The 11,568-nt window shown below is 36.0% G+C and overlaps 1 protein-coding gene across 2 annotated transcripts in view; it reads right to left on the bottom strand.

Annotated features, from left to right (window-relative positions):
- LOC135083695 (protein Skeletor, isoforms B/C) overlaps positions 1 to 8,291 on the bottom strand; it is a 59,171-nt gene extending 50,880 nt beyond the window's left edge. For both annotated transcript variants that reach the window (XM_063978405.1, XM_063978406.1), the window contains exon 1: positions 8,239 to 8,291. The gene's annotated coding sequence lies outside the window, so the exon portion shown is untranslated. The remainder of the gene's footprint in view (positions 1 to 8,238) is intronic.
- Positions 8,292 to 11,568: the final 3,277 nt, after the last annotated feature.

The following is an 11,568-nucleotide window of genomic DNA, read 5'->3' as shown; positions in this document are numbered from 1 at the left end:
TGATGCCAAAAATGCAATCAGTAAAATTTTTGTCTGTCGGTCTGTCTGTATGTTCCTTATAGAAACAAAAACTACTCGCCGGATTTTAACGAAACTTGGTACAATTATTCTTCGTACTCCTGGGCAGGTTATAGTATACTTAGGAATTCCCAAGTGAACGGGAATTAGCGGGAAAATCCTTTTGTATGAAAAATCTAAACCGCTTAAGTTAGACGCTTAAAATTTGGCATGAAGGTATCTTAGTAAACTTAAAGCTTAGTTACAATAGGATATTGCAAAATTCCGGGAACGGAACGGGAACAGGAGTAAGCGGGAAAAACATTTGTATGAAAAAATCTAAACCCTAAATACCCCCGCGGGATCCACGCGTACGATGTCGCAGGCGGCCGCTAGTTATCTAATAAGATGAGAACTGAAAATCGTCAGCCCGAAAGAACCATTTCAGATGTCTATGTTTTATAGTCTAACAGGATTAAGTGACTGTCCCTACAATCTTATAAAGAAATCCAACTTAACAAAATGACAGTAAAAACCCTACAATCGTCTATTTGTGACTAAATATAGGGGAAAGTAGTACGAGATGATCCCCTTAAGCGGAAATCGCTGTAAAATACATATTTTTCAAGGTAAACCAAAAATAAAGACGATTACTACTAGTATATTTATCTATCCAACTTTCCTTATACTCAAAACCAGAAATTAATTGAGGTTTCATTAAAATATTTCATTTTTTGCAAAACCTTACAAAGTGATCATCTTGTACACCCCTGTGGGTAAGATGATCCCCCAGGTAGGGGTAAGATGATCCCTATGATTCTGTTCAATGATGTATTCTTTTCTGGTTATATTCCTTTCGAAGTACCTAATTATGCGAACAAATCGTTAAAAAGTTAGAAAAGAAAAACATTTACGAATTAAATAACGAAAATAACTGATTCTTTCTTAGTACCTGCTAAAAAGCGTTTAAATAATTGAAACGCTTTTTGGCTGGAGCTGTGTTGGATATATCACAAATAAATTCACCTGCTTCATCACCCTCTACCCCAGCACATGCTTTATGGCCCCATTTTCCACATGCATAACATTTTATCCATCCTTCACCCTTGGTATCGCTTGAAAACTTTTCTGTTCAGTACAGCCACTCAGTATCATCTCCTTCAAACTCAGGTGAGTTATATGAAGTTCTCTTTCTTTTATTTCACTTCCCTTTACCTACTCCATTGACTTTTTTGTTTTAATTCCCAGGGATCATCTCGTACATATTATTATAGGAAGGGATCATCTTGACCCAAGTCCCACTTTTTGTTAAATATTTGCTAAAATAATCTGCAAGTACGCGGCTACGTTTTTACGCCCAAAATATTAAAATTAAACATAATAGAAAGCCTAACGACAACAGTAATTACATTTAACATTGTTTGAATAAAAGTAACATAAGCTCAAAGTCATGCCTATTTTAGATCAGAAGTACACAATTTTTCTTTTTTCTCGTCAAATTCGATGTATCGCTTACGCCACCATTACGATTTGACTGAGGCGGGGATGTGTCCAGAGCTATGTTTTACCAGTGAAAGAATCTAAATAACGTTAGTGGTTTCAGCACAATCGCGAAAGATCATCTTACCCCAGGGGATCAACTCGTACTACTTTCCCCTATATCTCATACAATACGAGTACAACTGATTTTAAATTCCCATAGCCGGTTTTGAACTCTCCACCAATCAATACCCCATGGCAGACGCTTCACCCTTGCCACACATGAACAAGCACGGGATTTATAGCGAGGGCCACGGGTGTACCGCGACATGGGACTCAGAAGAGAGATTCGAGGCACCAGACGGGGTAGTTTGGTCATAGGCAGTAATACAAATTACATGCCAAATGAATCAAATATCATACACAATTTTTCGGCATGTGAAAGTTAATTAGGAGAACATGTCAAAATATTAATAATCATGAAAAGTCATTTGATAAAATCATAACAAAGTCAACAATCCAATTACATAAAAGAACACATAACCAATATTAATACATAACACACAATTATTTAATTCTAAAAAAAACTCATTTACAGAGTAGAGACATTTATCGAGCAGCCACTTGTGCAATAAATTTCTAAATTCGGGCATTGAAGCTCCCTGTATTATAACTTAGGTATATCTCATCCCTCGGCGATTTTTTTAATTGACCCATTTTGAAAACTTTTGCACTAATCAATGCGACATGCTCGCAAATGTTCCACCCTTGGCACACATGAGCAAGCGCGGGATTTATTACGGGGTTGTGTATCGCACACCATGGGACTACGCAATGAGATTTTGGATCCACAAAAAGTAAAAGTCTATTTGGTATAGAGATAAAAATATCTAGAGAAAGGCACAAAAATGGTCATAAGACCGAGTTGTAGAGAGAAAGAATGTTTCGGCCACTGGTAGTAGACACTGTCTGGGGAAATAGGGTAGTAGCACTAGTCAACTGAAATACTTTTCGCAATTCAAAGACGAAAAAGAAAGTTTATGGCAAATGAAAGAAAGAAAGAAAAAAAAATTTGGTACACCATACAAAACCTATTATATTTCGCGAATTCTACTACATATTTATTGATTTCAAAGCTACTAAAAATCTAATTATGAAGCAAATAGAAAACTAACTTTTTCAGGCTTAAGAAGTTCTTTAATCAAATTAAGTTGTTTGTGTCTTGATTTAAATTCCCGCACGACGTTCGAAAAGGATGCTTTTAAATTGGCGCATGTCTGGATGAGCTATGCAAAATGTCTGGCACCTTTCAAGACTGTAACACAAGATTCCAGTTCCATAATCCGGGACAAAGACAAATTGTTTTGCTGTCTGGCGGATATTTATCTTATGTCTTTTCTATAACAACTTATAAACAAAAAACTTAAATGCAAAAGTACCTATCTATGATAGCATGTTATGATTTTAACGCATAAACTGCTTGGTAAATTTTCATTAATTGTGACAAAAAGTTGGATCATGCATTTTTTTTACACAAAATAATAATGGCTGAAATAGACTTCGAAAACTTTTTGGAAACTAACCATTTATCAAGTTATTAGGATACAAGTATGTAATTTAAAGACTTTAGTGTCAAACGAATCCACGCAGGCTGAGCCACATGTAAAAACTAGTTAAATACTGAAAAATTTTCACTAACTAAAATAACGGTGTCTCTGTTTTATATTTCGTGCTTTATTCAACGTAAAATCCTTTCCATATTCTGCAAAAAGCCTTTTAAAAACCGTCCAATATCCAATATTTCAGCGTCTTCCAAGTTCCTTATATTTAAACTTGTTGTACAAAACTCCGTGCCTCATTAAGCTTTTGACGTCGATGTGATGCACTAGACATTGGTTCCCAAACTTATTTGAGACGCGCCCCCTTTCTACCATACAAAAAATTCCACCCCCCCCTCCTCCAGTCGAGATTATTTATTGGTCGTATCAAGCAGTCTGGAATGCATTCTCTCAGCGGTCGCAGGTTTTTATACTTAAGTACACAGATTGCCCGCGCCCCCCTTTAAAGGTCTTTGCGCCTCCCCTAGCGCCCCCCACTTTGGGAATCAATGCACTAGAGCATACTTAAGTATATAAAACCTGCGACCGCTGAGAGAATGCATTCCAGACTGCTCAATACGACCAATAAATAATCTTGACTGGAGGAGGGTCGCGGAATTTTTTGTATGGTCAAAAGGCGGCGCGTCTCAAATAAGTTTGGGAACCAATGCACTAGATGGACCGACACCAAGCTTTGGAAAAGTTCAGGGGAAATCTGGGACATTTAATCTAGTGCAGGAAAAAAGCTAAGAGAGGATAATGAACTCCTCTGTTAAACATGTCAAGAGACAAAATTTAATATGAATCTAGTCACATTTAAATACTTTAATAGAGTATGTGCAATAGAAATGTATAGTTCATTATAAAAACAAAAAAATATATGGAAAAATAAAATTGAAAGTTTTTGCGGCTCCTGAAAATTTCATTTTCTGGCACATATAACTTTATGGTTTGGCACCCCTCATAGCTCTCTTGAAATTTCATGAAAAAGAGGCTGTGTTTCATAAACTGCTTCTACAGTGGTCAGTCCAGCGCACATTATTATGTCGAAGTAGTGCTAGGGCTAAAAATATAATGGAATGAGTAAAAGCGCTTTTAAAAGCCTAATTACATAGCTTTAGTAGGACTGTCTTGATATTATGTGACTGTTAATTAGTGTTTTTTATCTCTGTAAAATTCTAGAGCTTTCAGTGCACTCTTATGGATTTAGCGACCGCCCGCGACTTCGTACGCGTGGATCCCGTTTTACCTCCTTAGGGGTTGAATTTTGCAAAATCTTAGTGAGCATCTGCGTTCTAAAAGGAACCCCCATGCAAAATTTGAGACTCCTAGCACTTGTAGTTTCTGAGATTTCGTAATGAGTGAGTGAGTGAGTCAGTGACCTTTCGCTTTTATAGATATAGAAGAAGATATAGCTAACATAAAGTGTATGTTTATGTTTCAAAATTGACCTTTAGATTGGCCGCCCACGCACTTTATTTTAGAGTTTAATTTAATCACATTTAACCCTTCGGCAAGTAGCAAACTTTAATCACCCCTCCCCCTGTTGTTGCGTGGGGGTTGACATTTTGATTTTTCTTTAGCGCTACAGTTTTTGTACCCTTTTGAAGGTAGACGGGAATTTGATCCTGGATTGCAATTAAGCAGTCTATGAATAGAACCTGACATTGAAGTTTTTTGTTGCTTTTACTTGAAATTGACGCTGCAAAAGAACTTGCAACGATTTTAGTTATCTAGGTATGGACTAGCTCAGCTTTAGGTGACCTTTGAGAAGAGGGGAGTAATGGGGGTGCGATGTGAGTTTTATTAAGATGACTAACAAGGTTTACATAATATTACTACATGTAATATTCCCGCTAACCTTTCCAAGTAAGTTTAAATTGTCTTTGTGTTAGAGGGGGGTTTACCACAATGGTTTTGTAGTAGCTTTGCAGCGATCAAATTTGATTATTTTTTTTGTACCTTGTACCCTAGCGCCTAGGTACCCTTGAACACCCAGGTAACTTCTGCGAGCATTAAAATTCCACAGTGATACTTTTGTGCCGTCGTGCATTCTTCCACAATTAAAAGTGCACTGGGACTATGACACTGAGAAAGAGGAACAAGCTTGTGTTGCCAGATAGTAAATTATGATAAATTTGTGGCGTCCTTAAATGTTTCTCTATGTGATAAGTGTTTCTACAAAATTGATGAATATTATACTAGGCTGCAATAAATTTCAAATTGAATAAATATATTATTAAATGAAATATAATTAAATAACATAATTAATAATTGTTACTACTGATCTAAAATTGTAACTTCTTCTTTTATTTTGTAAAATGTATCCCATCAAAAACAATACTTGTCAAAAAAACCAAGTCTCGCAACTCAGTTGTTCTACGGTAAAAAGTTGTGAGATCCATGTAATACCAAGTCCAGGCCAGGAAATCTTTAACGTTTTACATAAATTATTGACTTGGCCATCGCACTAAATAATTTAATTTACACGTGTTTTCATGCGATGGCCAAGTCAATATATTTATGTAAAACGTTAAAGATTTCCTGGCCTGGACTTGGTATTACATGGATCTCACAACTTTTTACCGTAGAACAACTGAGTTGCGAGACTTGGTTTTTTTGACAAGTATTGTTTTTGATGGGATCTCATTTCTTTTTGTATTTTGTAGACAGCAGTTATGTATCTAGAAAACTGGACCGAAATTGAAAAATTTTACTCGACTTGGCGGTTGCACTACCGTGCCCCCAAATATCATTTCTTTTTGTATTTTGTAGACAGCAGTTATGTATCTAGAAAACTGGACCGAAATTGAAAAATTTTACTCGACTTGGCGGTTGCACTACCGTGCCCCCAAATATTTTAGTTTTTCCTTGATTCATACACCAAACACTACTTATATTCCAAATTTGAAGCTTCTAGGTCTGCTAGAAGTGCCTTAGAGTTTTGATGATCGGTGAGTCAGTGAGTCAGTGAGTCAGTCAGTGAGTGACAAAATTAAGTAACTTTGACCCGTTATAATTCTTAAACTACTGGTTCAAATTGAATGAAATTTTAAATATACCGTGTCTTTACAATGCCTGCATAGCTAATGAAAATTCAGCCTTCTAGTTTTATCCACAACGAAGTTACAGGCGGTCGAAAATGGCCTGAATTGCTTCGAGAAAAGGATGGTACGGCCGTGCCGCTTTTTTGCTCGACTTGGTGGGGGCACTGCCGTGCCCCCAGATACTTAAAATGCTTGCTATGCCCTTGCAGGGTGCATGTGATGCGCTGCCCTACCATTCACCAACTATCAAACCACATGTAATGCAATCCAATAAAATGATTTGATTTGATTTGATTTGAATCCTAATTTTTTTCAGATGAACATATGTATATTTGTTGAAATGAGAAGACGGGGCGGGCCGCTAGTCTGATATAAAGTGTGTACATTTTAATAAAACTCCATGGTTTTACCGAGTACTTATATTGACTTTTCATTAAAAACTAGGTACTCTACGAATGAAAAACCACAGGCTACAGCTTTGTTTGTAGACTGCATATCGGATACTCGGAATTTCATCACGGGTTTGTGGAAAAAACACATTATTTCCAAGTGATATGATTGTACTTTCTCAGAATAACGCCTGTATCCTAATTACAAAAGATATTATGGTCTGTAGAGACTGGTAAAAGTGGTAACTTTCCTCAGAAATGTACGTAAATCCTTTGAAAAACTATGGCAAATACACCTACCTACTACGAATATATACGGATGTTATACGGACAAAGATTTCACAGAATAATTTGAGGTGAGTTTATTAATTGGATAATATTTACTCGGTTCATTTTATAAGAAGTTTTCTACGATAGTTTTTTGCAAAGTTAATGTAGTGAAAATGCAACGAGAAAATAAACAATAGCACGTTATTATTAGTTCAACAAATTAAAATAATGATTAAAACCAAACCACAATAACATGAAATCAAAACGAACCTCGTCGGTATTTTGGTGAATGTTATACAATGGATTATGGTGGAAAAATCCTTTGCCTATCTCTTTAAAAAGGTCTGAAAATATGTTTTAATTTTCGAAAAAATATTATTAACATGAAATGAAATCATTGATTGTTAAAAAAAATTTTCGGTACCGATAGGTATGTACTTACTAACTTACAGTTAGCTCTTCTTTATTAATTTTAAATCTATCTTATAACAAATAGAAATTGACTCTACCACGAATGTAGAATTTACAATATAAATATTGCTCAGAAATCATTGAAATTCTAACGTAAAATGACTGAAACACGATCATGATACTGTTTATTTTCATAAAATGTTTCCTTTTCATAATTTTCAGTTGTATTTGTTAAATATTTGGTTCATTTTTGGTTATTTTTCGCCGATTCAGTGCGGCAAGCGTTTTCGGAAGCGGCGTTCAATCAGGAACTAAGAATCTTTCCCATATCCGCCATTTTGGAAAAGCTTCAAGAATTTTGGCTCATACTGAAACTTGTAATGGAATAAACATAGACTTTAAAAGGCTTCAGCATGCTTTTGTATGAGAGACGTAATTTATATTTCATTTATTTGAAATGAAATGCGAAGAATTGTTTTCATGAAAGGTTATAAATTAATACCGCTGTATCAAATAAAAACAAAATATTTGCCTTCGTTATTTACGCTGGAAGATTATACAGTAAATTGTACCGTAACGTAATATTTAATAATTAATATGGATTGCTTATGTAAACACTGAGATTTATTTTATCAACAAAAATTTTTTCAGCTGAAAAACATACACTGTATTTATTTAAGTATATTACTTTCAGACGTTTTCAAAAATAAATTTCTTTTGAAAAAATAGTTGGAAAATAAATAATAAGTAACAAAATATCATTTGCGTTTTTTAAAAAGTGTTTATTATATTTTAAATTTTTAGAGTTCAAACTGGCCGGTAATCATTCGACTTTTATAAAATCCACAGACAGACACACCAACACACATTATAAGGTCATTTCTGAATTTTGATCGAATGGGGCGAAACCGCAATATGAAAAAATCGATTTCAGCGGTCGAGCGCCATCGGTTTGCTCTAGCTACAAGATGTCACTTTTATTTCTTTTTTAATGGGATTTTTGTTAGTTAAAAAAGGTTTTGAATTATATATTAATTATTAATTTACATTTCGGTTAGGTATTGCGAGCGTGGGGGCGCGAAACGCGCTGGCCGCGACGCGGCTTGGTTTACACTGGCGAAAAGGAGGGAAATCGCTTTTTAGGGGAGTTTTCCCCCGATCCCGAGGAAATCGGGTAATCTGCGGAGTTGACGCGGCAATTGTCGGCTGTTAAGCTTTTGATGATGTGGGGATATTGATGATTTGGTGTTTATCAGCCTTTTTAGACTGTGCCCCGGGGAGTGAGTTGTAGAGATTTAAAAATGTTGTCTGTAGACCAATTATTCATTGTTTGTTTTCAATTTGAGATTGCAATTGTTTCGCTACGTGTCCTTAAGATCAATACAAAACAATATGGGTAACCTCTCAACTATGGCTAATGCAACTTCATCTTTTAAAGAAAGTCGATCGAAGTTAAAGTCGGAAAACTCTTTACTCATCTTATTTTCCAAGACAAGACTGAAAACGATTAGTTATTCTAATGAAAATGAAAGTACATAAGTAATTGTTAATTTCATTCAATAATAATTTAAAAAATAATTACCCAGTTGTAATGCGTATCCATTTCTTTGAGTTCCCGGGACGTACGTGCTTATGCAGTTTCTAAGAGTTCTTTTTAAGATCACAATGAACAAAAAATCCTAACATTATATTCGTTTAAGCTTACGCCTACTAAAATTCTCTGTTTTGCCCAGGTCAGCTGGTAGAGAATGCCACATTAAGTTCGTCTTTTGTACCGCTTTTTTTGTGTGTGCAATAAAGTTTTTAAATAAATAAATAAGGTAAGTACACCACATGCAGCGGGCAACACCGGCTGCGCGTAGCTCCGCCCGCTACGGGCTACAAGCGCACACCTATGTACTACGCTACTACGGACTACGGCTTTCGGCATGTACCTACGAGCGCACAGCTATGTACTTACGTGGTGGTGGGTATTTATTTAGTTTATTTATTTAAATGGTTAAATAATAAGGTTCGATAATTTCGTAGCAATATTTTACAAAAGTACTTAATGTTAATTCCTAGTGAATATCAACTAGGAGCATTAATGTCAATTAAAAAGAATGCATTTTATTAGAGTTGTACCTATTTAGTAATTTTCGTAACATTTTGTAAACATGTTTATTTACATTGAAATTATAAAGCGGAAACATTTGATTATGAAAAATTCTTTCACCATTACAATCCTACATTATTTCTGATGAACATAGATGGTACGAAGATCGCCGGGTCAACCAGTTTTATTTAAAACTACTCGTAGATCTGTACTTGTTTCTTTCGAGGAAAGACTTTTCATCTCTCACTTTCAAAAGTCGAGATAAAACTATCCTGTTTTTTCCTGGGTCTCAAACTATCTCATCTAAATCGGTTCTGTGGTTTAAAAAAGCCTGAAAAAGCCTTACATACCTACTTTCTCACCCTACCTACTAATATTATAAATGCGAAAGTTTGTGTGGATGTCTGGATGTTTGTTACTCTTTCACGAAAAAACTACTGAACGGATTTTGATGAAACTTTACAGTTTTTTAGGGTAGTCGCCAAAGCCACGATGACCCAAACTTCATAATTCACCACTTTTTTTCGTAGAATAAGAAACCCTACGGACTACTTTCGGATATTAATTGCAATAATAAACACGAAAAAAAGTGAAGAGCTGACCCTACCCCAAAAATACCTATCACTCTATACTGCATCAAACGATACTTTAGTCCAGGGGTTCCCAAACTTATTTTGTCTACTGCCAACTTTGAGAATAAATTAATTTTAGCGCCCCCATTTAATATAGTCGAGAGTCGATAGCTGAGAGAGTCGGTGTCAAGAGTCCTCCTAGTAGATAAAATTACAAATCGCCCCCCAAGCCTCCGACCGCCTTTAGGTCTGCAGCGCCCACAAGGGGTCGTTATCGCCCACTTTGGGAAAGGCTGTTTTAGCCTGTCTGCGACACACATCATCACCTAAACTCCCCTCAAGTGTAAAGTAATACCCGCGTCACAATTTAACGTGCATTACACTAATCGGTGGAGCCCCACGGTTTAGGGTGAAGAATACCATCATGGGGCGATTTATAATATCAGGCTTTTGAGGACTGGTTGATGGGAGGATGATGATAGATAAATAAGTATATCTTTATTGCACACCATGCTAACAATCACAAGAATACTAAAATTTAAACGGCATAATTAACGGGGCCTCTACCACTAAAGCAATTTCTTCCAGACAACCTGGGAAGAAGTAGTTGTTTGAAGGAAACATCAGTGATCCAATGACATACCATATCAGTGATCATCTAAATTTAAATTTATAAGTATGAAATAAAATAAAGAAGTACCTACGTTTTTACGTAAATAAAGATAGGAATAGAATGTTAATTTTAGAAGTACACATTGTTTTCACATAGAAGTTACATACTACCTATTTGATTTTAGATGAAAAGAACTGCGTAGTTTGAAATGCATTTTTCGGGATGTACCTACTCAAACATTCTAAAGCATACAAACTATGTTGATGGGTTTAGTTAGAACTCAAAGCAAATATTAGTTACTGGTGGACACACACATCTCAGTTTACACTCAAATCTCAGGGAAAATAAAGTTTTAATTAAGCTTCCTGCATTTTGGCTCTCACCTTTAAACCTAAGCCATAAGGAGCTGGGTAGCGTACAACTTCTTACTACTAGAGGATGCTTTTCTCATTAATAAGAAAGTCGGCCGATAGTTGTGCCCGATTTTAAATTGTATGAAAAATCGGCCAAATCGAATCGGCGTAGTGTGCGCACTCCCATACATGCCCATACTGATCAACTGCCCGACTAAACTATCGGCCGACGAAAAATCAACGGTGTGCGCCTACTCTTAGGAGTTGAAAAAAACGTAACCACGACGAGCAACGGCACTATCTGCCTTTCCTCGAAGTGATTCAGGTCGTATTTTTGAACCCGCATTAATTTAGGTTGTGTTACCCCAGATAAACAAAATTTTCTAGATAGACATACAGGTATCGTAAAGTTTGCTACATACCTATTTTGACTATGGTGTAGTTTGTGAAGTTAGTTGACTCTACCATAAGTAGACTGGCTCTTCATGAGATGTGATAACTTTTTCACGGTGCGAACCATTAATTCTTAATGGTCTCTTCTTGGCAACATATAACGTGAAAATTGTCGACCTGCCTAAGGTGGGAATCATGTGATGTCCCAGTTTTCACCTTGATTTTAGCACCCATTATAATTTTATTATTTTCTCAGTCCCCATTTCCCAAATCTGATTATAGTATTTCCCTGATTAGGAAACTGTTAGTGAATCAAAAGCGGGACGTAATCGTCGCCATGGCTCCGCGCCC

The sequence above is a fragment of the Ostrinia nubilalis genome, chromosome 24 (assembly GCF_963855985.1).
Source record: "Ostrinia nubilalis chromosome 24, ilOstNubi1.1, whole genome shotgun sequence".
Classification (NCBI taxonomy): domain Eukaryota; kingdom Metazoa; phylum Arthropoda; class Insecta; order Lepidoptera; family Crambidae; genus Ostrinia; species Ostrinia nubilalis.
The sequence above is the reverse complement of the archived record's forward strand: the minus strand, read 5'-3'. Positions and strand labels throughout refer to the sequence as shown.